The sequence below is a fragment of the Sciurus vulgaris genome, assembly GCF_902686455.1.
Source record: "Sciurus vulgaris genome assembly, chromosome: 4".
Classification (NCBI taxonomy): domain Eukaryota; kingdom Metazoa; phylum Chordata; class Mammalia; order Rodentia; family Sciuridae; genus Sciurus; species Sciurus vulgaris.
Genome location: NC_136464.1, coordinates 73,641,489 through 73,668,426, shown reverse-complemented (window position 1 = coordinate 73,668,426; position 26,938 = coordinate 73,641,489). Strand labels below are relative to the sequence as shown.

The 26,938-nt window shown below is 33.9% G+C and overlaps 1 pseudogene across 1 annotated transcript in view; it reads left to right on the top strand.

Annotated features, from left to right (window-relative positions):
• Nucleotides 1-26,387, top strand: part of LOC306660224 (glutamate dehydrogenase 1, mitochondrial-like) — a 56,015-nt pseudogene extending 29,628 nt beyond the window's left edge. Inside the window, exons 2-4 of the transcript in view lie at nucleotides 8,539-8,574; nucleotides 9,875-10,005; nucleotides 24,812-26,387. The product of the transcript in view is annotated as a glutamate dehydrogenase 1, mitochondrial-like (transcript). The remainder of the gene's footprint in view (nucleotides 1-8,538; nucleotides 8,575-9,874; nucleotides 10,006-24,811) is intronic.
• Nucleotides 26,388-26,938: the final 551 nt, after the last annotated feature.

Sequence of the window (26,938 nt, the reverse complement as noted above, 5' to 3'; positions counted from 1 at the left end):
TGGCCAGGGGCAGTGGCACACACCTATAATCCCAGGGGTTTGGGAAGCTGAGACAGATGGATGGCAAGTTCAAAGCCAGCCTCAGCAAAATGAGTCATTAAGCAACTCAGTGAGGCTAAATAACTTTATTCTCTAAATAAAATGTAAAAAATGGCTGGGCATGTGGCTTAGTGGTCAGTGCCTGAGTTCAATCTCTGGTACCCCTACCCCCCAAAAAATAAGTTTTAAATGAGTTTTAGGTCTTGAAGAATTAAAAGAATGCAGACAATTCCAGATAAATTTTTGTAGTCAGAGAAAAACAGCAAGAATAAAGTATCTAAAACAGAAATAAGTTAAAAAAATTCAAACAGAAAGAAAGTCAATTTTCCTGAGAGGACAGAAGTAAATGACTATCCCGAAGGGTGTGAATCAAATGATTATAAAAAATTTGTCATGTCTAAACTAACCACCACAACCTTGCAGGGCGTAATCATTTCTTGAACCTTGATTGTGGATCCTTTGTCACCATGGGCAGAACTCTAAATTCTCAAGTGATAATAATGTAGGTTAATAGCATCCAAAAGTTTGATGACTTGGTATCTGCATTTGTCCCACCAGAATGAAGAGATAGCGTCAGCCTGCAGAAACAAGATTGTTCACTTAGATAGCATTCCTTGATGGCATGATTCAATATTAATAATTTGACAAGTTAATTGAGGAATAACTCAAACTTAACTCTTTAGAAAATTAATTCAGCATCCAATTTGATACAGCTAAGTAAATTCTAAAACAAATGAAAGCAGTGTCAGGATCACAAGAAAGCTGACAAATGGGATTATGTAGCAGCATCGCAGTCTCCCATTATTTGGGAAAACCCAGGAGGCTATTTTCATGTCTGGGTCTAATGAAAGATATATAAAATGTACAAAATAAGAAGAATGAAAGCAACCATGATTGATTTCATTCATTGTAAATTGTTCTATTCATTTCTGAGTGATATTAAAAATCTTTAGTAACAGGTTTCTTGGAGAAATAAGTCACAAATAAAAATTAATTTTACTTTGAGCAATTTTTAGTCTAATTTCATGTAACTTTTTTTCTAAAATTTACAAAACTTCACCAGGATTACAAATCATATGTGATTGAACACATTTTTTCCCTTGTTTTTCATAAGTTAATTTATTTGAAAACATGTTCAATTTTAAATTTCTTAGGGGCAGAAGGCTTGATTTCTAGTGTAAGGAAAAGTAAATATGACATGTTGCAAAGCCAACAGTCCTACTAAGCTAGCAGATAAGTTTTATTATGTCACTGGAGTAAAACATTTTATTCTCCTTTATGATTTTATGCTTTTGATGAGATTATATAATAATTAATTTCTGTTTCTGCCTAATAGTTTACATAATTCACTTTTATGTTTAAGTTCATATTGATGTAAGAAGTAGTATAGAAATTAAAATTCTTTTTGTACTATTATTTCTCAGGCACCTCATCACCATTTACTGAGTAATACCTATATTAGAAATACAGAATATTCTTCATTCCTTCCTCCCTAATTTTTCATCTGTCTAAGCACCACTTGGTCAAAACCTTTAAACTTCAGTTCTTTTATTATAACAATCTTATGAAATGTTCAATATTTTTATACATTTTATGGGTGAAGAAAATGAGATATATGAGCACTAATTAGCATACTCAAACATACCTAGAACATGATGAAAAAGTGATTTCTCAGCTCCATTGAATATGTAAACTCCTTAGGTATTCTTATAGTTTCTATATGATTTCTAGTATTTTTTGTTTATTTATTCATACAACAAGCACTTACTTGGCACCAGAATCCATTGTAAACAACTTACAAATATTAACAGCAACTTTGTGAGATTTATCTTAATAGCATTTTCATTTCCTATGAGGAAGATGACGGAAGGAGGGTAAGTAACTTTCCTAAAATCATGCATTCAAACCCAGGGAGTCAGACTACAATCTGTGTTCTTAATGGTTACATGAGCTATTTGCCTCTGTTCTTTTGATCTGTGCAAATAATCAAGGAAATTTTTGTATCTAAAAGTGAAGAAGTAAAGAGAATTCTCAGAGTGAGAGTAATGATACTCTGCCTACAAATCATAAGTTAAGAATAGGCAAGATAACTAAAATCATTGGTAATAATACAAAAAAGGGTATACTATTTCAACATGTCAGGAATAACTAGTGAAAATGAAAATGTAATGGAAGGGAAGCCTGACAGGGTAATTTAAAACATTCTAGAAAAGATGAAAGAAAGAAGCCAGACGAAGGGAAAAATATATGCAATACATGGAATATGTGTTTTAAAAAATTTCCTGTTCAAACATAACTGCTAAATTAAATATTATTTTCTCTCTTCCCTTCTCCAATCCTTAACTATATCAACTTGTATAGTTTGAAATGCAAAGCTTTTCAGTAAAAAAAAAAAAAAAAAAGGCAAATATTTTTAAACAGCATACTTTTTTGCTAGGTATAATAGTTAATTGAATTGTTCACTTGATTGAATTAGGAGATGCAATGATTAAGAAGTTTCTGGGTGTGTCAATGAGGGTGTGTCTAGGAATGACTGGTATGTGGGATAGGAACTGAAGTGGAGTCCCTCCCCAAGCATGGACACCACCACCCAATAGGATGAAATAAAAATTGGAAGAAGAAGAAAGCAGATGCAGATGTAAGCTAGGCTCTTCTTGAACAGGTTCTTAATTGCTGCTTGGATGTCTGAGGATATTGGACTCTGGCTTCTACAATATTTCAAAGTGGACTCTGCCAGTGATTCTCCATAAGCCTTGATCTCGGTCTCGGGTAGCACTGTTGATCTTTCTTATTTTGGGGTTTCCGTCTCTTGGACTGCGCAGCTGCTGGCTCTCTAGCTGTAGACAGCCATTGTGGGCCATACAACTTCTAGTCCTGTAAGCTAATCGAATAAATCCCCTTTTTATAATCATACTTCCTGTTGATTCTGTTCCTCTAGAGAACTCTGACTAAACCAGTAGGGGATTTCTCTCTGGATTAAAATTACTTATCCACTGGTCTCACTATAGAAATCTCTTTACTTTTGGAGGTTAAGTATTATGGAGAAGTTCTTTTGGTTTTATATATTGAGATATTTGGTTCAAAATTGTTCAACCGCTTTCTATATTATGAGAAAAGCACTAAAGTTAAATTTTTATATCATGCATATTTCTTTAATGGTAGGACGGCTGCAAGGACTGAAATTCTGAAATGAAAACATGTCTAAGACTAATTAAAATAGCAATGTTATATGTATTGTCTGTATATATAAATGCATATTTAAAGGGACAGACTGTCAGCTGATCGTCAGGCCTGATTCATCTTCTTCCCAAACATGAAGCTGAGCTATATTTTCCAGTCTCTCTTGTCAGCTATACTCATTTGATTGAATAATCGGTACCCTCAGAACCTCTCAAGTTTTGGTTATAACAGTGGAGACAAAGCTCAGTGCCACGTTGTGAACAATGGAGGAATCACAGGCTGGGATGACCCTGGGTCCTTAATATGGACCTAGAAGAGAGCTACCTACCATTTCATGAATATGGATTCAGACTTTAGGTAGTGAAAAAGAAATTTGCATTGTGTTAAATCACTAACGCTTCAGAATCTTTTAGAAGAACTATATTTAACTTCAGGAATAAATTCTAGTCCTTAATTTCATTTTGTACTATTTTATGAGATAATAAATTTTAGATTAGTCATTAATGAGTTGCTCATGAACATTCAGGTTCTATGTGGAAAACCTGGGTTACAAACCTTGATTTTTTTAATCCAAAATTTTGATATATTTTTCCTGTGCTAAATTAGTTGTCAAATACTTTAGTTTCAAATATGTTTAAAAGCTGAGGTCAGAGAAGGAATATTTGAATAATGGCTCCAATTGTTACTAGCAGTATGAATTTTGTTATTTAACTCTTCTGAATCTTAATTTCAGAACTATATGTTGAATAAATCTTTACACTTTATAAATTACCCAGTTGGTATTCAGTTATAACAAAAAATAGTAACAAAAATAGGCTAAGACAAATACAGTTTCATTGATTTTGTCCAATTGTTTTAAATACTGTATTTCATTCATTTCTGATTTTATATTATTTTCTTTCCAATACATTTTTGGGGGCTTACTGAGTTAGTACATTTCCATTATTTATGTTTCATGAAGTTTAGTATATTGTATTTCAAATTTTTTTATTTTAAAATTTTGTTCTAATTTTCCTACTCACCTATCTGTCTACCCATTGGTTGTTTAGAGTAGTGTTTAATTTTCACACACAATCCCACTGTCTCCTGGTCTTCATGGTTTCTGATGACTTCTATTCCAGAAATGCTTCTTTCCCCAAATAATTTGTAAATGTTTGGAATCATTAAAGTTTGAAGAAGATTATTTACCAGGGTGCTGGCTAATAACCAGCCTGAAAAGGATTTTATTTGATTACACTATGGTGCTAATTGTTGACTTGAAATGTCTCGGATGAGGTTCCCTGTATGAGCTTCTGATTAGTTGTTAAGTATGTGTTATCTGAATTGTCAAATCTCTATTTGTATTGGAACATGAGAATGATATTTTATTTAAGTTCCAAATGCATTAAAAAGACTTTTATTTAGTTATAAGGTTTTACTCACTGACTTCTTATATGAATAATGAATGAGCAAATATATTTAAACAAGTACATATCATTCTGTACATTTGTGTATTTAGCTTTGTAATTGTGAATGATTAAATAAAAATGATAAAGTTTTTAAAACCACAATGTTCTTAATATTAAATTAGTTTTAATCCTTGTTTTTCTTTCATTATTACAGTTTCACTTAACTTACTTGGTAAAAATTCAAATCACTGGATAAAATAATCATATTAGGATCAGAGAACTGAAGAGCTATTAAAACTATAGAACCCTCGGGGCATGTGCTGAGAAAGGGGTGTCATCAGTATGTGAATTGTTTTTTATAAAGTTCCCCAATATTTCCTTAGAATATAAGACTTTAGTATACTCTTCATAAATAATGATCTTACATGTACGTATATTTTACTTGTTATTAGAACATTTGTTTATGTATTATGCAACTCAAGAAAAATTTTCTCTCTAGGGAATGGAGGAAATGCTATTGCTTATATTTTATTCATAACCATGTCAGTACAGCAAACTCTAGGGTATTTGGAAAATTTGGTGTGGTATCAGTTATAATCCATAGAATTTCAGTCATCAAATGAATAGAATCTTGCTGCATATTGATTGAGAAGTGATATGTGATAAAACTTTGCAACATCCAGATTTCATAAAAAAGGAGACCAGAACACTAGGTTTTTAAAATTATATATTTTAAAAATTATATTCTTTTAAATAAGACCACTTGTTGGAAGTGACATATCACCATTAATAGTCTCTTAATAGTTGTGTGACAATGGACAACTTTATAGAATTGTAGATTCTCAGGAATAAAATAAATTTTAAAGGTTATATTGCCGGGTTATTTACAGATGCACAGATCCTCTCTTTCATGAGTACCCCCACAGAGTAAGTTGTTCTGCTTCTGATTGACTAGTTTTAGTAGCAGGGAACTCAGAAAGATCTAATGAACTCCAGTTGGTTTCAGGCAACTCTGAGTAGTTACTCTCTTGTTCACTTTCTTCATTTTTTTCAGTGTCCTTATATTGGAAAGGGGATGACAACAGCTACTTGTTATACAGAACTGCTGTAAGATAAAACACATAATGCATGCAGAAAACAGAGTGTACACAGTGATGCAGAATATACCTATAAAATAGTTATTGCATCCTGCGCAGTAAACTATATTATCACTCACAAATATTTACTCCTATTTTGGAGGGAAAAATGATACTTTATTATCCATTTATATTAGTCTTGGTCATCTAACCTACTTTGATTCACAGAATAAGAATCACAGTGACATGTGTCACTTTTGGGCAGAAACTTTGAGAACCAGCACATGGTTCCATGTTCCCCTTTCCTTTTTGTCCCAGTGACCAGCAGTGCTTCAGGTAGACTCTGCCCCACAGCTGGATCCTGGAGTGACACCAATATGGAGTAACACTTAGTATAGATCCAGCCGGCCTCAGATGCACCTGTCATGTAATTCACTGAAATTATTTGGTTGCAAACAAATGTAACTTAACCTATCTTCCTTCATACAGACTTTGTTCTTTGATCTATAAAGATCTGCTTGTCAGAATATATACTTGAAGATTTTTTAGCAGTGTAAGGAGACCCTCTATTTCTATAGATCCTGTATGAACTTGAACTTCTGTGCCGATGCAGGAAGGAGAGTTCACTTTCCTGGGCTGACCACATATGATTTCAATGACATTAGGAATCAAGCATTTATGGGATGAATTGTGAAAAACCTTTCTGTAAATAATGATCTTTCGTGACATAATTTTCATAAAAAATCATTTGAACTTGTCCTTTTTCTCTACTTGAAGATTGACAGATAAGGCATTTTTTTTTTTTGGATTTTGTAGAAAAATGTGCAGTCTTGCATTCAGGGAGCAGAATTTAGCATAGCAATATTAAATACTTTTCTTCCTACACATTAGAGACACTTACAGGTGGAGAGTCTACTGAAATAATGAGAATATTTAAAATTCACTATGACTCTCCGAATGTGAAGGTGAGATGGTAAAAACAACATAGCCTTTTAAAAAAAATTAAGGTACAATAGATAGTGACAAAAAGGATATGGAATTCATTAAGCATTTTTGATGTAACTAACATTTACATACATGTTTCTTTCTCAAAATAAGCTGTGGATCATATAATACTATTAATTTTATTTTACAAATAAAATTTATACTTAAGTTATAAAATTTACCCAACTTCATGTAACAGGTAAGTGTCACAGCCAGATTATGTATCCAAGTTCTCTCAATTCTGAATGTAGAGTGCATAAGTCAAATGTTATATAATTGTCTTTCTTAAATATGCTATAACTTTAGTATGGGGAATAGCAAATTGTGCTGCTAAGAACCCTGTGGGGCTGGGTTACCTTGCTAGAATTTCCTTTGGAAAGTGTTGGATCAGTGTGGATTTTCTAGGATTGTGTATGTGTGTAGAATTTGGCTTATTCTACTACCTTCTAATGAAAGAATTAGTGTTTTTTTTTTTTTTTTTTTCTGGCATGTAAAAGAGATAGCTCCGTTACTAAACATTGGGTTCCCCTAGGGTTCATACACATCAATTTCATGCTTATATCTTCTTTACAATATTTACTATATTGGCACATAAACAACCCCAGAATATTTTTTTCTCCCACAGATGTTATTAGGAAAAAGCAATCATATATCAATCTTTGTTTCTCTACATCTCTGAATCTTGGCTTTTGGAATTTTTCCTTATTACATTTTTCATATTTATATTTACTCAATGCTATTTGAATGAAAATATAAGGGCATGATATAATTTTTGTCTTTTTTTTGTCATTGTTCTGTCACTAATATTTCAAATAGTGTCTGTTACCTAATAAATGCTCAAGAAAAGCTACTCATACCACTCTGAAAAAATACAAGGCAGGGCTCTAGAATAATTATCATTCATTTATTGTTTGAAGATAAAAATAATTTAAGATCTCTAACCAGACAAGTAAGACCAAAGTTCAAAAACAAAATAATTAACTTGGATTACATAACAAGAAAGCCCATTAAACAACATTAAACAAAACTTAGAGGAAGCCATTATTTTGGACTGGGCTCTTGCACTAGGCTCTGACAGATCAAACTGAAATGGTCACCTGACCACAGAGAAACTCAGTATTTTTATCTGAACTTCTATAGAATTTGAGAGAGACAGACAGAGACAGAGAATTTCAAATAAAGCCAATGAGTTCTTCAAATTAAATTTGTTGAAAGTTTGGATTTTTGGCAAATAACAGAGTTTAAAAATAAATCTGATTTCCACTTGCAGAGTCATTAGAGGAGATATTGCATAATGAAAAGCATATGATAGGAAAAATAAATAACATTAGATCTCTTAAAAATTAAAAATATAACTGGCAATGTTTAAACATTTATTGCATCATTTGAAATTTAAATTGTGAGAAACTTTCTTGAACATTAATGTAAAACACAGAGTTGAAAATTATGAGAAAAATATACAAGTTCCAGAGGTTTATTCTGAAACTATAAGATTCTACTAATGAGAGATAATGAAAGTGAGAACAAACTAAAGGAAAGAAAATATTTATAAATAACTGCACACATCTAGATCTGAAAAGGGTGTGTGATTTTAGATCTAAAAGGATTTTTTTCAAAAATGCACTTTCGGTGTGGTAGTTCTCAAATTCCACTTGTAAGTAAAATAATTCTTTAAAACTTAGAAAAAAAAGTCACTCATAAAGAGAACAATCTACAACATAGATTTGGTGGTAGTAATCCCTTCAGAATTCTATGGGAAAAATAATTTGAAACCTAATCTTACATGCTTATAAAAATTTCAATCAAATGTGAAGGCATAACAATGAAACTTTCAGGATTAAAAAATGTAATTCATATTAATGTTTTCTTAGGAAATGACTTCAGATGAGTTCCAGAAGTGCAAGATGGTAAGCAAAGAAAGGGATACATGGATTATAGGAATCAGTGACTTTTAATCAGCAGAAGAATAAATGGAAATTATCAGATTATACTCAGATTATGAAGCATGTCAGCAAGAGAGCGGAGTTGAGTTTTAGTTGATAAAAGAGGGATTTGGGGCAGTGGATATATTAAAAGATATAATGATTTTAATATTTGATAGTTATATGTTGATCACCTAGACAAAAAAATGAAAGACCACGGGAAATTTATAGGGGAGGAGAGAAAGTATGTAGTCATAATTAGGATCCATAACATGTAAAATAAAACATGGAATGATCAACTGATAGATTATAGAAAATAAAAGCTATTTGACTTCTTACTTAGCAACACTTTCTTTTAAGTGTCACAGGTTTCTCACTCAGATGCTTATTAGAAAGGATTATATGATATTAATAAATTCTTGACAGTTATAAGTGCTTGTACAGGTATGTTAATGTAACATCTATTTATTGGTTTTAAAGTTGAAAATCGATTTTTAGTAAAACATGTAAAATATATTTTGCTTACAAAGAAATGTATTTGGTAAATCTTAAGGTAATTGTGAGGTAAAAGTCAAAGGTAAAATGAATAGAAGTTTGGATTTAAATGGCTATTTAGAGTTAGAAGGAGAGTATAAAATATTAATATCCATGTATAAGTAAATGGCTGGAAAATATTGCCTAAAAGAGATACCAAAATAAATTTTAAGAATATTATCAATTTTACAAAATTTGCCAATGAATTAAATTAGTAATATCCCTCAAAAATTAAGAGAAGGAAAGGAAGAAGTACAAGTTTATGTAAAGGATAGAAATAGAAACATTTAAAAGCATCTTTGAAGATGATGCTTCTCAGTCTGAAATCTTTACGGTTTAATTGCTTTAATCAACAGTTCAATATATTACTCTCTTTACAAGATAACATTTATGGAATTGGGGATGTAACTCAGTGGGTTAGAGGGCTTGCTTAGCATTCATGAGTCCAAAGCCCTGGGTTCTACCCCACATTGTAAAAAATTTAAAAAAAAATTAAAGATAACATTTATATGAAAATAACCTCTTCATGCTCTGGGCAGTCTTGAGAATATACAGTTTGGATTTCCCAGTTGAAAATGGACAGTGAGCAGAATATTAACACTACCCTTTTACAGTAGAAAAGCTCACAGAAATATTTCTTAAATGAGAAATTTGACCCATTTGTAAAAACTTGCTCTTATCAGACTGTTTGTGAGAAAGCTGATAATTGGCTGATCGATTTCACTTTTTTTTTTTTTTTTCAGCTCTTTAGGTATCTTTGGGCATCACCAGTAAAAATATGGGAACAGTCAAGGATTCCGTTATGGTTTCTATGTCAGTGACCAATAACAGGTTTTTTCTTTTTCTCATGAGACTGAAAATGGTCATAATTCACAGGTCAATGTAAGTAGATTTGTTTAAAACAGAAACTCACAAATGTCCAGCTTATAACCTACCAATAATCTACTGTCCTAAAAACTGCATCATCGCTTAAAGAAACTAGTACAATATTTTTAGACAGATGAACACTCACCTGTAAAGATGAGATTTTATTTCATGGATTTGAAATGCTGCCATTATTTGGCATTTTATATTTATCTAGCATTGGAGAAAGTTATATTATTTTTTGTTAGAATTTGTGGGAGGGAAAAAAGCTATGAAAATTCAATTCCACATGAAAGTGTTTGAAATTGCCTTTCAGTCAGCCAAACAAATAGATTATTGATTTCACGCTTTTATAAAATGAAAGGTTAATGAACAAAATCACACAGCTTTCATTTCTAGAAGAAATACATACACAGAGTTCGATAACCTTCCCTTGTAAAGAAATAGGTCAGTATTTATACACAAGTTTATGAACTATTATGATAATGAATTATTTTTAATTCAAAAAGGGCTAATTCATAATGGTTAATGTTTTGCATTTTGTATGAGAATTATTTAATATGGAGGACCACTTAGCATGGAGTCAAATGGAAAAAAGTTTTCTAAATCAATTGATATGTCCCAACTGACGAAGGGATGAAACATGTTTCTTTTCTTTGCTGTTGAAGATAGAAAATAAGACTAAACATGGGCAAATGAAAGTATACAATATCATATTCCTTGTAATGGCACCATTAATTATCAAAGATACTAATTTAAGGTAGAAAGTTCCATACAACTTACTATTTTTCTGTTAGCAGATTAGATGATCAAAAACTACCCTTTTCTGGAGGACTGTGGTTCTTTCTTTCTTTCTTTCTTTCTTTCTTTCTTTTTTTTTTTTTTTTTACTGTGTTTCTTTTCCAAGAAAAACATAGCATTATTAAAATACTCTGTGAAAATTATCATTAATAGTTGTTGCTTACTTAGGTCATTACACATTGTACCTATTTATCAAATTTATAGTTTCCCATAAATATGTACAAATATTAATTATCAAGGAATTATTTATATAGGCTCTTTCAAAAAGTTGTGCCTCCTTTATATGTGAAGTTAAATGCAACACAAATAACTAAAATGGAGAACTTTGTTACACAAGAACAATTTCATCTCTAAAGTGTTTAGGAAAAAATACAAAAAATTGAATTTTTTAAAAAACTTTTCTTCATTGCAGATAATTACTTCAATTCTTCACTCTAGTTCAAAGACAAATTTTGTGTAATTTTAATTTTTATTAGATATTTACATATGAATCCCAAAATCATTTATGGTATTCCCTTTCCTTTCTCAAACAAAAGCTTCTTGTTGAGCAAATTATATTTTATATCTTCAGAAAATTTTCCAAGATTGAGAAATTATCCTCAAAAACAAAGAAGGAAAGAAAGGTAAGTACAGTAGAGGAAGGGTGAAGGAGGGATGTGATAAGGGAAGAGCAGTAGAATGAATCTGATCTAACTTTCCTATGTACATACATAAATACCACAGTGAATTTCACCATTGTGTTTATCTACAAGACACTAATTTAAAAAAAAAAAATTGTAAGTAAATAACAGAAAGATCAGTAGATCTAGAGGGACAAGAACCAGGTAGGAGTCTACATTGTGCACAACCATAGAAACAAAATGATGTACCCAATTTGTGTACAATGAATCAAAATGCAGTCTGTAAAAAATAAATAAATGAATAATTTTTTAAAAAGGAATTGAAAGTAAGGAAGCAAAAGATGATTGCTACAATGGGAGTGAATTGGATAATACAAAAATTAGCATGAATCTAAAAAATTATTTTTTATTTGCTTTTGAAAACTAAACTCCCAAGCTTCTTTTGATTTCTATACCAAAAAAGAAAAAAAAAAAAAAAAAAAAAAAGTAATAAAACAAAAGAACCAGTACAGATTTGCAACAACCTGGGTTTGAAGTACTGGAGAAGTACTCAGTTCAGGAAACCTCTCTCCAAGGTAGAAAGGAAAATGCTTTTGAGCAAGCATCAAGTCAAAATTTAATATTTATCAAGGAAATCTGCTAAAATTTTGCAAAGATAGAAATTCTTTCTTTTTATATAGCTAAGTAGATACAATCTATCATTCACGTTTTCTCAACATAAACTTTAATTCCCAAATAGATTTGAAAGCACCATTTGTCACCCTTGATTTATCATAAATTCACCTGGTAATTGGGGTGACCAACTGTGTTTGCTAATTGACTTTATCAAAAGGAGAAACAAACTTTTCCAATTTATCTAAAGTAAATGCAATATGGGAAGGGAGTGAGTAGAGTCCTATCCCTTATTTTCATCAGGGAGTATTAAACCTCTTCTTTTAAGTTTTTACTAGCCCTTACAGAAACTTAAGGGGAAATGAAAAGGACTTTGTGAGCAACAATTATCTTCCAGATCACTATTTTTCAAAGTTGAAAGCCACTGAACTGGTAAGATTTGTGACTTATAAAGATATTTAGCCACTGAGGTCTAAGCTTTAGTGTGTTTAAAATTATTCAAATAATGAAGTGTGGTTTATATATATGTAAGAAAATATTGAAATGTTTTTCCAAATATTTTAATGTTTGAAGTAATGTCTTAAAGTCTTTAATGTCTCAATTTGTTTATGTTTATTTAGAAATAGCTGGAATTTAAAAGATATGCTATCAGTATAGTTTGGGGGTAACTTTGAGGGAGTTCCAGTCTTAGCAAATGAAAATTCAAGATGCTTAGTTAAATTCGAGTTTTCAATAAACTCAAATGTAATTACTTCTCTCGCTTGTTATTTGGCAAATCCACCCTGTCTTGCAGTGATTAAAGTAATAAAACATTCATAGCCTCTGAAGTTTGTTAAGTACTGAAAAAATAAAATCCAGCCAGAAATTTGCAGTCATTTTTGTCATCCATCAACTATAAAATTGCCTAGAAATTTTAACCTTAAGTCAGAAAGTTAATAATAGAAGCTGGTGGCAATTAACATGTATTTAATGCTAGCAATGGTCTAAGTATAGCTACTAGTCCTGTAAGTATCCTCTCATTTAATTCATACATTTTATGAGGATCAGAGAAATATTAACTTGTTTTAAAAGTGAGAAAAATTATTTTAAGGCATGTAAGATGACAATTAGAACTGTGATTTAAAGCTCAGTTTGTCCAAATTTAAAGTTTGCTTTTTTAAAACAGTATGTTATATGGTTTATACATGAGATGTCCCCACAATGCACGTGTAAGACAATGCAAGAAAGTTTACAGGTGAAAAAATTGGGTTATGAAAGCATTAACCTAATGGGTCCATTAATCATCTGATAGGGATTAACTGGGTGGTAACTGCAGGCAGGTTACCAGTGTGTGACTGGAGGAGGTGGGTCCCTGGGGGTGTGTCTTTGGGGTATATATTTTGTTGCTGATGAACAGAGTTCTGTTTCCTGTTTTCATGTCCTGAGCTGCTTTCCTCCTCCATACTTCTCCACTTTGATGTACTACCTCATCTTGAGCCGAGAACAATGGAGTTGTCTGTCTATGGGCTGAGACCTCTGAAACCTGAAGCCAAATATACTTTTCCTCCTCTATGTTGTTTTTGTTGGGTCTTAGGGTCACAGTGATGAAAAGTTGACTAAAACAGTACATTATACTGCCTTCCAGATGAAAGATTCTCAGATCTTCTCTATCTAGATTTGTAGTCTTCTTTGAATAAAACATTTAGCCTCTCTGTTTCTAATTTTTTAAATATATAAGATTAGAGCATGAAATTAGGTATATTTCAGGTTTTCTATTTTCTAAAATTCCATGATTTTGTCAAGAAATCCAAGTTATGCTTGTAAAGTATGGAAAATAAGAATGTGTTTAACTTAGACTATGCTGTATTTAAGGTTAAGCAGCACACAATTTTCTTCCTCTCCACTTTTTCCCTGTATGTATCAAAGTATTCTGCTTAGACACTCAGTGAATGCTTGATTAAAGATGGGATTACTGAGTTGTGTGTTTCTTCTGGAACTATGAATTCAAAAGGTCATTGGAAAGAAATTACATGTTCTTGAGTTCCTTTTGCATATTTAATAATGTAAGTATGGTCCTGGAGAAAAATTTGCTGAAATGGTAGCAGTGAACCCTTTAGGTTAGTAACATAAATAATCTTGATTCTGGAAACTGGATATGTGTGTGAGAGTCTACTGGTTCTCTTACAGGTACTAGATTACTATTTACTCTGGAATAAAGATTTTTCTCCATCTCCTACAACACAGATGTTCACTCCCAACTTCACTGACTCCCATAATCCTTCAGAGTTGAGAAGATATACTCTTCAAAATATGCAAAGACTTGTAATTCTTTTCTGTCTCTCTCTCTCTCTGTCTCTCTCTCTCCCTCCTTCCCTCCCTTTCTCTCTCTGTGTCTGTCTCTATCTCAATCTCTTTTTCATTTTACTTAAAACAGAAATATATGTTAGCAGAGCATGGTCATGCTCATCTGTAATCCCAGTGAATCAGGTCTCTGAGGCAGGAGGATTTTGAGTTTGAGGCCAGCCTGGGCGACTTAGGTACACAATATCTCAAAATAAAATAAAAAGGCCTTGGGATGGAGCTCAGTGGTAGAGTGCTTGCTTAGAATGTGAAAGGCCCAGGGTTCATTTCTGGTACCCATTATTATTTATAATAAATAAACAAATGTATAAATAAGTAGTAAGTAAAATCACAGTGACCAGGCTTGAGATGTAATTCAGTGATATAACACTTGCCAGCACAAGAGAGGCCCTGGGTTCAATTCCCAGTATGGGGGGTGGAGGGTGGAGAGAAAGAAAAGAAAAGAAAAAACTACATGGTAATGGGTGTAAAAATCCCAAAGTATTCATTTTACAAAAATGTCATATGTGAATGTGTGGAGGCCTAGCTTCCAAATAGCTGCCCTTCAAAATGTATGGATTATCAGTCAATAAGATTAGAGGAAGCACAGAAGAACACACCAGAAATTAGACCTGCCCTGACAGAGTGACATGAACATCAAAAGGCACTATGGCATTTGCAGTTGGCAGGAAAGTGATTATTGCGCATCTCAACCTTGGAAAGTGTTGGTTTAAAATGAGGTACTTCAGAATAAGAAACTTGGCATTGATAGCAGGTAGGCTGAATTTAATAAAACTAAAATGTTTAAGAATTGAGGAGACTGAATTTTAAAAGAAGATTACAGAGAGAAGCAATATAAATTACAGTGAAGTGATTTGTTAGAAATAAGTGGGATCTAAAGGAAATATTAAGAGTAATTTAATATTAGGAAAATAATGCAGCCCAAAATATAGAAACCATAAATAACTAAAGTACCATAAGTCTAGGCTATGCCCATGAAAGGAAAAAAACAAATTCTGTTAGATCAGAAAAAGGAGACTCAGTCTGCCTGTGTTCTTTAAATTTGTATATTTATTCCATCAAAACAAATAAAAAACCAAAATGAATAAAATCTATTTAATATAAGAAGGATTGACAACTAGAGGTAAAAAATAGATGATTCTGCATAGAATGTGAGGCAGCTGAGAAAAAGTTTGCACATGGCTGTATTATATTACAGCAAAGTAGATAAAGGTATTTATCAGAGGTTAAGTGTGGGGGGTATAAAGAATGAGATTTATGGGACCTTGTGGAATGTACATGGAGGAATTCTGTGCACGGAATAGGAATGGAAACAACTGCCAAAGGTCGATCTTGTAACACTGGTAGCAAAACACTAGAAAACAACTAAATAGATTAAAATGAGATAGGAGAACTTGATAATAGTCTGTTGCCTCTTTTAATTTCCAGAACACTGTGGAGGCCATTTATAGGGCTTAAGAAAACCAAAAAAAGATTTTTTTCCAACTAAATCAGAATATACAATAACAGCATTTGCCAAATATTAATCAGTGGATCTTCTAGCTCAGAATAGCCAAGAGAATTTTTAAAATAGATACAGAATTAGGACCGTATTAGTTATTTCTTGCTGTGCAAGGAAATAATCCAAAATTTGGTTGCTTTAAACAATAAACATTTACTATCTCACAATTTTAGTGTGAGGAATCTAGATACAGCTTAGCTTATCCTTTGACTTAGGATTTCTCCAAAGCTCAAACAAGGTGTCAGCTGAAACTATCATTATTTAAAGGCTAGAGTGGGGTGGAAGGAAGCTTTCTTCCAAGTTCACTTACATGTGTGGTTGGCAGGCTCAGACAACTCACTTTCAAGTTCAGTCCTGTGGCTGTTGACAGGCCAAGGGTCCTGCATGAAGCCAGGACACAGGAATTCTTGGGGGATAACACCAGGGATGCTTTCCTCCCTTGACTTTGGGATTTGGTGTGATGCTAGGACTAAAGGGTCTAGGCTTACCTATTTCAGGGCATGTATCTGACTGGGTACACTTCACAAAGCTGAAAGTTTATTTGCTATGTCACTTCTGGCTGCCTAGCACAAAGACTTACCTCTCTTGAGCAATGTCAGATGATAAGCAGCCAGTATTGAAAAATAAGAAGGTGACCCTCTAGACTCAGACTATCCAAGTATAACAATCTCTCATTGCCAGAATCAATTATAGCTCAGAAAAAAAGTCTTTTTCAAAAAACATTAACACAGAAAGACAGTATCTTCCTGTTTTAAAATGTTATAAAAATATTTAAGGAACTATGATGTTCATTGAGCTCTCCAGCTTAAGTAAGATTAAACCAGCACAGATTAAATCATAAGAACCAGGGCTAAGAAATTCCATATAACATTCTTAACTGAGCAGCAAATAACTCTCACAGTATATTTATTTGATTAAATCACAATGTACTTTTTTCGAGTTACTTTTTTTTTAACAAAAGATGTTTTCTTTATATACACTGCTGGAAAATGTCGGTACTTAGTAGATTTTTGTCTTGACTGAGTATGTTTCTTTTATTAAATTTTAATATGAACGAATGTATGACATTAAAAATAATGATAAACATCATAATTGAGTAGTTTTACATTTAGGAAGAGGTGATAAGTCTTGGATTAATTTTTACCTTATCTCATGATTAAAACGATTTACAGTATGTGAAGTGTAAGGTAGAAAAAATTGCTATTAAGTGAACCTGCCACATAATGGATCCTTACTGAATGAACATAGTTTTAAAGTCTATATAAACACATATACATAGACATACATATATCGCTCTATATGCATTAAACAAGATGATCTATAATTTAGGCATATTTCCTTTTACACTTTAAATTTATATTCTTAGTTTTTACTATCTGATTGTTTCCTAAGCAAACAGAAGTCTAGAGACTGTTTATTAATGGTCTGATCTGAGAAACTATTTGCAATAGACAATTAGTATTTTTAGAGAATACAACATTTACCCTGTACATTCTTAGGGATTATGAATACAAAGAAAAAAATTGAGAAGCACATAGTCTGAGTTGGAGATAAATGGATGATTTCTTAGATCATTTCCTGTCATGCTTCCCCTCTAGTGTTCCTTCCATAGCACACAAAGCTTCTCTACATTTCCACACATAGGAAACCTCACACTGCCTGTTTCACTGTCAGATATCTGCAATTAATTAATAAATAATGGTTATATAGTGTCCATTTTTACCTCTCTAGAGTTTCCACAGATCAACCTTTGTTTCGCTTTGTGTTATTAGCTTCGGGAACCTAATTGCTCCCTAGAATGAGCTCCTTGATGTCCAATATCGTATCTTTTTCTTACCTCTGAATATCATATGTCTGGCAAATAGTGGACATCCCAAATGTACTATCGAATGAATGAAGTTTAATCTCTTGTCCAAGTTAGTAGAAAAGTCCTAGAATTAGTTTTCCTTGTGATGAGCATAAGTATAAATGGAGTCTAGTGATTAATTCCCTGGGGTCAGGTTCACTTAGTCTCCACAAATGCATGGGAGAATATCTGAACTAAGCATAATTCATGGTATGATCCTTATCTACTCTGACCCACAAAACAAAATTTCTTCTTTGTAATTTATTGCCCTCTTGACATTCTTAATTGTGTTCATCCCCTGATTCTTTCCTTGAATTTATGACTACCTTGTACCTTATTTTGATCTGTGTTTCCACTGACTTTATAATGCCAGTCCTGGAAAACTTTCTAAAGTTCTACCCTGAGCTAATTTTTTCTTCTCTAATGCCATATATACCCCAGGATAGTGGATTAAATTGAGTTCAGATTTGTTCATTTGTGAATATTTACTGAACAGTGGTGCGTTCCTGAAACATAATTGATTTGGTTGTGAAATGGGTCGGGGAGATAAGAAAACTAGTACCCATTAAAGAAGAATGGGTCACAAAGTAAGTGATTGGCCTACAGTTAGGTCCTTCCAGGCAGGATGATTATTGCATGGGTACAGGTGGAGTAAATCAAGGAACCAGAGTCTCTGATGGTCTAGAAGATGTCAGGACAAAAGCCCAAAAGAGAGAATGTCACAAGAACTCAGACAGCATAAAAGCCAAAGGACCTAGTGGTTGTGGGTTGAAATGCCAAGATGAGAGGGAGGGGCAGAATCAAGTCGGGAGAAGAGAGAACAGAATGCAGTTTGACCCCAGGGATGCTCTCCTCCCTTAACTTTGGGTTTTGGTGTGATGCTAGGGCTAAAGGGTCCAGGCTTAACTATTTCATGGCATGTATCTGACTGGATACACTTCACAAAGCTGAAAGTTTATTGGTTATGTCACTTCTGGCAGAAAGTTTCTGAAAATTCCTCTTATCAAGATTTCACGCTGGTCTTGTGTGACTCTCATTGCCTTTATTATTGCAACCCCTTAAAATTCTCCCTTCACAGTCTATTGTTTAGTTCATGTCAACATTCAACAAAAGCTAACTATTGGTTAATCCCTTATGGTTGCCATATGCTGTGCTGTGGAGCAGGGGAGGCAATGATGAACAGGAGGATTACAGATCCTATCCTCATGGAGATACCCACAAGTAGGGGAAGACCTACTAAAGGAGGAAGCATAATGCAATATGAGGAAAGCTATGTTGGAGGATCAGCACAGAAGGGAGCACCAGAACTAGGGTTCCCTGTCTTTCTAAAAATCTGTGGTCAGACACTGCAGATATACTTCTTTTCAAGTACTTTTCATTCTCTGCTCTTTACTTCTCTATTTGAACTGTCTTTAAAAAAAAATGTTTAGTTATTAATGGACCTTTATTTTTAAATAAATTGAATTGCTGAAAATTGAACCCAGTGCCTCACACATGATAGGCAAGTGCTCTACAACTGAGCCACAACCCCAGCCCTGGAACTGACTTTACATCTCCTAGTTCAGATTCAATCATTTCTCTCTTTATCTCTTCTGGTTCTCTGAACACTTTGTTGGACTAAGTGGCAACACTGATTCTCCCTCTGTTATTTAGCTGTCATTTATTTTCATGTTTGCTTCATTGTATTTATGTAGTTGCTGCAAACTAGTTCCATCTAAACCAGCTCAAATCTTTTAACCCTCAACATGTGACTTTAACTCCTGTTTTAGTGAGCAGATTGAAGATATCTGGAAAACATACCCTCATTCCTTCTACTTTTTACTGACTGCCAATAAATTGTCTTCACTGCATTAAATATTTCTTTGTTGTTTCATCTTTGCTTTTTCTCTTGCTTTAGGGAATAAAACTTTTTTTTCAGTCCTTGTTATTTCACTATACTTATTTTCTATTTATTTACATTTTATTATTCTTTGTAAGTATCTGGTTCCTCAAGTTAGGAAAATTGTTATAGAAAAAGATCACTTAAATACTATGGTTTACAAAAAATGCTAATTGTAGGACTTTCCTAATAGTCTTCAATTAATTTTAAGGGAACTGCTCAACTTTTATACAATGAACTCCTAACTTTCAGAGAATAAACTCCTAACTTTACGAAAATTGATGGTCCTTGTACTTTTGACTCCATCCTCTTGTTGCCTCTGAAACTAGTACATTAACGTTCTTCTTTCATGTGCCTGTTACTCCTGCTCATTGGGTTCTTTCCATCTATGTAAAATCAAGTTGGTTTTTCTTCTTCATCCAAGTCAGGCTAAGGTTAAATGGTTTCTATTAAAGGTCAACCATATTGAGTACAGAGTGCTCTGACACATTTCAAACTGATTCTTTTCCCTCTCCTTTTGCCAGATACAAGGGAATCTTTCTCTGATATTTATGATAAGAGCATATTCAAGCTCCAGAAGATAAAACTTGCAAAGATGGGTTGCACCTCAATCCATGACTGAGTCTTATGGAATTTTAAGCTTTTAGATTTGTCCACACTGAACCTCCAACTATTTACCAACTGTACTCCAACTCTTCCTATCCTGGCACTGGTTTCAGCAGAGGTCTTTACTTGTGAGTGTCTTCTATGATTCCTTGTATTTACCTCCATAATCTTGGGAATGGCAATTTGCTTTGTGTCCTCTCTTCTCTTAAGAATATAAGAAGAGTTGAAGATTTTTCAGTTTTTCAACTTTTTTCTTCTTTTTTTTTTGTGGTGCTGGCTATTGAACTCAGGACCTTGTGCATGCAAGGCAAACACTCTACCAACTGAGCAATATCCCCATTCCTCCTCAACTTTTTAGTTGTTTGCATGGAATGTCAACTTCTGTGATCCTTATCTGTAGAGCTGGGAACCAAAGAAAGTCTACTTCTATAATTATAATCTCAAAAGAAGAAGGGGGAGGATAGGAGGGGAAGGAAAGAGGAAGAGGAAAAGGAGAAGGGGAGGAGGAAGAGGAGGAAAAGGAGAAGAAAGAAGAGGAAGAAATTGTGACTATAGTATTTCCTTTTGTAAATATAATTTCTCGGCTTCTATGGGTGTGGAAGTTCTTTTCATAGAATCTTACACATTCATATATTGAGTACATGGAGAATTATTTATACATCTAATATATTTAATCATTTAAAGTAGATATCACATTTCTAAGCAGAGACTAGGTTACGGAGAAATTTTGTTTGCATTCATGTCTTGATGTTCAGAATGTAATCGAAAAGCTATCTTAAGGATTAAGCATATAGAGTACATGAACATATCCTGGGTGAGAGAGGAAAAGTTTTGTAAATCTTTGATCACAATTGCTGTCAAAGGAGTGGATCCGATAACACTCAACAGTGTCTGTGGTCTAATATACTTGAGTACATTTTCCTCCTGATATTCCCTGATGAGAAGATAGAAAACTCCCACAGCCCCCTTTGTTTTTTTTTTTTTTTTTATTGTAAACAAATGGGATACATGTTGTTTCTCTGCTTGTACATGGCATAAAGGCCTCTTAACCCATTATCATTAGGAAAGAAAGAGATAGCAAAGCAATCTGGCTGTACTTTTGAATATTTGAAGATAAATACATTCTAATGGGGTTAAGAATTTTATTCTCATGAAAAAAAAATTATATGGGCTTCATAGCTATCTACAATATGCCTTAGGTTATTTTAAAACAATCAAGAAAAGAAAGAATATTCACTTCCTGAGGATTCATTCTTGTTATTGTTGTTCATGTCTTTGTTTTGGGGCTTGACTGCAAGTTAAGATATCACTGAGAAGAACAATTATAATAAACTGTATTTAGGACACTAATAACAAAAGAGAGAGCTCAGAATGTGTCATGATGCAGTGCTTAGTAAAAATTTGGAAAAGTGCGCCTAAAAGGAATCTTTGCATACAAAAACCACAGACCAATTAATGAAAAGTATACTATGCTTCACCTTGAAAATGCAGCTTTTTTCTGTAGGCACTATGAAAATGTGTACTGAGGGGTTGAATATATGAATAAATAGTTCCTTTACTCTTTCATTCTATTAGATATCTTCTGGATATATTCTTTCTTCTGAAATTTTCAATACATTATCTTCATCCATACTTTTTACTGATGATTTATACTTTGGAAGATGTGTCCATAATTCCAGGTAAGGACAGTCCCTCCTCTTTGACATACACTAGTTTCTATCCCTTTTAGATGCCCAAGAAACTGGCTCCCACTCATCACCCCTCTCTCTGGCATGAACTTGTTAGGGTTTTTTTTTTTTTTTTTTTTTTTTTTAATAGCACTTCTGACCCCACTCCTTCTAATCACTGTTCCATTTACAATAAAATTTCTTGAAAGAAAAGGTTTTGCTCACTGTCCCAATTCCTCTGGTCCTTCTAATTTCTCTTAAATTTGCTCTATTTAGGATTTCAAAACCATGCAAATTAAGACGAAACTATTTGCTAAATCCAAAAGAAACTACTCAGTCTCTTCTTGATTTATAAGCAGAATTTGACCCTGATCATTTTTTCCTTTCTGAAACCATGCTTCTGGTGCACTGTGCTGCTATCCTGAGTACTCATAGGAGGCTCCTTCTTAATGTTCTTTTCCTTTTTTCATCATCCTTCTAGAATCAAAAGGATCCAGGGTTAGTCCTTGAGCCTCTTCTATCTACTCTTGTTCTCTTAAGAAGTTTAGCCAGTTTCATGGCTTACATATCAAGTATACATTAAAAACTTTAAAACACATATTTTCAGGCCAGATTTCAGACATGCAATGGCCTTCTAGAAACCCCTACTTAAATGTCTAAAAGCTATGTCAAGCTTAACACATCCAACTAAAATTTGATAGTTCTATCTCAATGTGCTCTCTCTTTTCTCTCTTCCCTACACCTTAAAAAATGGAAGTTCTATTTTTCCAATCATCAGAAAGAATCTGGTGTCATCCTTGAATTTTCTTTTGCTCTTATACTTCATATCCAAACTGCCAGAATGTTTTCCTTTGCTCGTTATAGAAAATTCAGAACTTGACTACATTTGTGGCTTCACTATCCAAACACTATCATCACTCCCTTGTGTTATTCCAACACCCTCCTTAAGTATCTTAGCTTCCACTGTAGTCCCTCTAGGGGCTCAAGTGAGAGTGATCTTGAAATGAAACCCAGATTGTTTTATTTTTCTGCTTAAAACCCAGTGGTGCAACTTAAGAGTTAATCAAACTAATAGTTACCCCTGTTGTGCACAAAACATTGCTTAAAACATCATTTCACAGTTAATATATTAATAAGTTATTTGTACACTCTAATCTTGGATAATACATTCACACACACACACGCACAAAACAATGGAAGTGAGTGGTACATAAAATACTCTTGTTTATATATAAAAAAAGTTATAGAAAAAGCAAAGAGTTTTTAAATCATTGCTCTTATACTCCTTCTTTCCCACCACCAAACTTATTGTATATTATTTTTCTTCAGAAGGAGCAGCATTATTTGCAGATCCTGATTTAATCTAGAGCTTAGAGGGTCTTTGCCAATATGTGCTCAAAGAATATTCATTTAATAATGATGCTGGGATTGCAGTAAAAACCTGAATGTGCAAATAGCTGCAGACAATAAGGGTCATGGTTTTGGGGAATTAATGCCAGGAACTGTTTGCTTTGCTTCTTGTTTTAAGATTTATAGGAACACAGGTATAAGGTTGAGTGTGATTTGGAAATTTATTCTTTGATCATCTTAAAGTGAAAAAAGGATTGCCTGAGAATTTGTCCTTCCTGTATTATGCAAAACTGTCTCAAACATTTTTTAAATATGTTTAGTTGTAGATGGACACAATATTTTATTTTATTTATTTATTTTTATGTGGTGCTGAGGATCAAACCCAAATACTCTTATTACTGAGCTACAACCCCAACCATCAAGCATTTATTTTCAGATTTAAGAAATCCTTATTTTGCAACTATATTGTAAAAATAAAAGTGTAAAAATAAAAACTTTTTATCACCATTAACTGTAAATAAATTTTCATTGGGGATTTTGTAATTGTTTAGACAAAGTTACAGAAAGCACATGTTAAAGATGACTTCATATTTTATAACCTGGTTAAAATTTCTTTCCTTTATTTTTAAGAAAAGAATGAGGTTTCTGAATTTCCCATTTTGTGTTTTAGCTGAAATTGCTAGAAAATTATTCCTGCAACTTTTTACATTTGCCTGTGATCATTTGCCTGTGATCAAGAAAACTTATATACCAAAGCTCAATTTAAAAAGTAATGCCATAAAATAAGCACATATGATATGTTTTAATAAAAAAATATTTATTAGAAATCAGTGTACTACAAAAGAACAAAGGTTCTCTTAGGTTAAAAGAGAACCATGAAACTGGGCCAGGATGTAGAGTATACCTATCATATACTCTGGCTGGTAATGTAAATTGATACAGGCAGATTGGAAAAGTATTTGGTTGTGTACATATCCTATGATCCAGAAATTTCACTAATAGAAAATACATACAAAATAGTAATGCATATATATGCTTAACGAGAGACATTATGAGAATATTCATGGCAGAAGTATTCATGATATTCAGGAAATGAAAAACAGTACCAATCACAACAGTCCGTGGACAGAATAGATAACTATGTTCATAAACAGAATGTTCATAAACATTCCTTTAGTCAGCCTTTCCACTGCTGTAACTAAAAGATCCAACTAGGAAAATTATAGAGGAGAAAAGGTTTATTTAAGTGCTCACGGTTTCTGAAGTCTTAGTCCATAGACAGCAGGTTCCATTCCTAGGGCTCATAACATTATGGTGGAAGAATGTGGAAGGCGGCTCACATGATTATCAGAAGCAGAAAGAGTCTCCACTTGCCAGATACAAAATATACACCACGAAGTCATGACCTCAATGCCCCACCTCCTCAAGCCACACCCTGCGACTTCGGTTACCACTCAGTTAAACCCTAACAGGATATATTCACTGATTGGGTTAAGACTCTCACAACCCTCACTGAGTCCCAGACCTCCAAGCGCATCTCTCCTGTGGCCACTTCCCTCTCACCTCTACTCTCTACCTGGGCAAAGTGCTACTGCTGTCCAGTGACAGACCTCTGTGCTGGGCTCGGCAACCCGCTGCCTCCCCGCAAAAGGGGCTCAAGCCCCTGATCCTGTTCTGGGCAGCGGACTGCAAAGACAACCTCTACTTCTTCAAGACTTGGAGGTCTTCTTCGACCGTGGCACCAGCATGGTGGAGGATAAGCTGGTGGAGGACCTGAAGACCTGGGAGAGCGAGGAGCAGAAGCAGAACATGGTGGGAGGCATCCTGCGAATCATCAAGTCCTGCAACCATGTGCAGAGCCTCTCCTTTGGCATTCAGCACGACGAAGGATCCTGGAAGGTAATCGAGAGCTACCAGGCCTAGCACAGCCAACACCGCGCGCCCCGCAAGGGAGACATCGGTTACAGTACTGATGTGAGTGTAGATGAAGTAAACGCTTTGGCTTCTCTAATGGCTTTTAAGTGTGCAGTGGTTGATGTGCCATTTTGAGTTGTAAAGCAGGTGTTAAGATCAATCTCAAGAACTATACAGATAATGAATTGGAGAAGATCACAAGAAGGTTCACTATGAAACTCACCAAAAAAATGTTTTATTGGTCCTGGCACTGATGTGCACTGGCAAATGAGCACTGGCAAACAGGAGATATCCTGGATTGCTGACATCTATGCCAGCACCATAGGGCACTAAGAAATTAATGCACATGACTTTGTTCCTGGTGAACCTATCCGTCAGGGAGGCATCCATGGCCGCATCTCTGCTTCTGATCATGGTGTTTTCCATGGATTTGAAAAATTCATCAAAGAAGCTTCTTAAGTGAGCATTTTAGGAATGATACCAGGATTTGAAGATAAGACATTTGTGGTTCAGGGGCTTGATAATGTGGGTCTGTACCCTCTGAGGTATTTACATCATTTTGGTGCTAAATGTGGTATTGGTGTTGGTGAATCTGGTGGGAGTATGGAATCTAGATAGTATTGAACCAAAGGAACTAGAAGATTTCAAATTGCAACATGGTCAATTCTGGGTTTCCTCAAGGCAAAGGTATATTAAGGAAGTATCTTGGAGGCTGACTACCAGTTAGAAGCAATTGAGCAAATCCAATGCATACAGAGTCAAAGCCAAGGTCATTGTTGAAGGTAAGGTGCCAATGGACCACAACTCCAGACACTGAAAAGATTTTCCTGGAGAGAAACATCATGGTTATTCCAGATCTCTCTACTTAAATGCTGGAGGAGTGATAGTATTTTGCTTTGAGTGGCTGAAGAATCTGAATCATGTCAGTTATGGTCGATTACCCTTCAAATAGGAAAGGGATTGTAACTCCCACTTGCTCATGTCTGTTCAAGAGAGTTAACAAAAAAAAAAAAAAAAAAAAAAAAAAAAAATTGGAAAGCATGGTAGAACAATTCCTGTAGTACCCACTACAGAGTTCCAGGACAGGATATTGGATGCATCAGAGAAAAACATTGTGCATTCTGGCTTAGCCTACACCATGGAGTGTTCAGCCAGGCAAATTATGTATACGGTTATAAAGTATAACCTGGGTTTGGATCTGAGAATAGCTGCCTATGTAAATGCCATTGAGAAAGTCTTCAAAATGTACAATGAAGTAGCATGACTTTCACATAGATGGATCATGGTTAACTTCCTCACCATCCTCTTCACCTGTAACTTCTGCTGACCTATCACAGGTATACATGTAACTGCAGAAATCTTTGTCTCATGACTCATTAAACAATGGACACAGTTCTTAACAAGTCAATCTGATTCAGGCCCTTAAAAAGAAATTTAGGGGACTGTGTACAATCTGATGAGCATGAAAGTAGAAATCACCTATTCCAGAAAGTCATTTAGGCATTTTGCTTTTAAATAAAAAGTCTTTTGTGCCTGATTGTGCTGCCTTACCCCACGTTCTTCCCATGAGAGTCAGTGCTGTTGCCAGGGAAAGCAGTCAAGAGCAGTCACTCACTTTTGCTCTGAACAAGTCTGGGAGGTGTGGTAACTTTGAAACATATGAGAATTAGATGTATATTTTTCAGAAGATGGTATGGTCCTCAAATGAGTTATTGGCATTTTACATCTGCATAGTAACTCAATTTTACATGTTGCAAACAAAAATAAAAGATGTTTCATATGCATTTTATTCTCAGAGAATAAAATAAGTACATG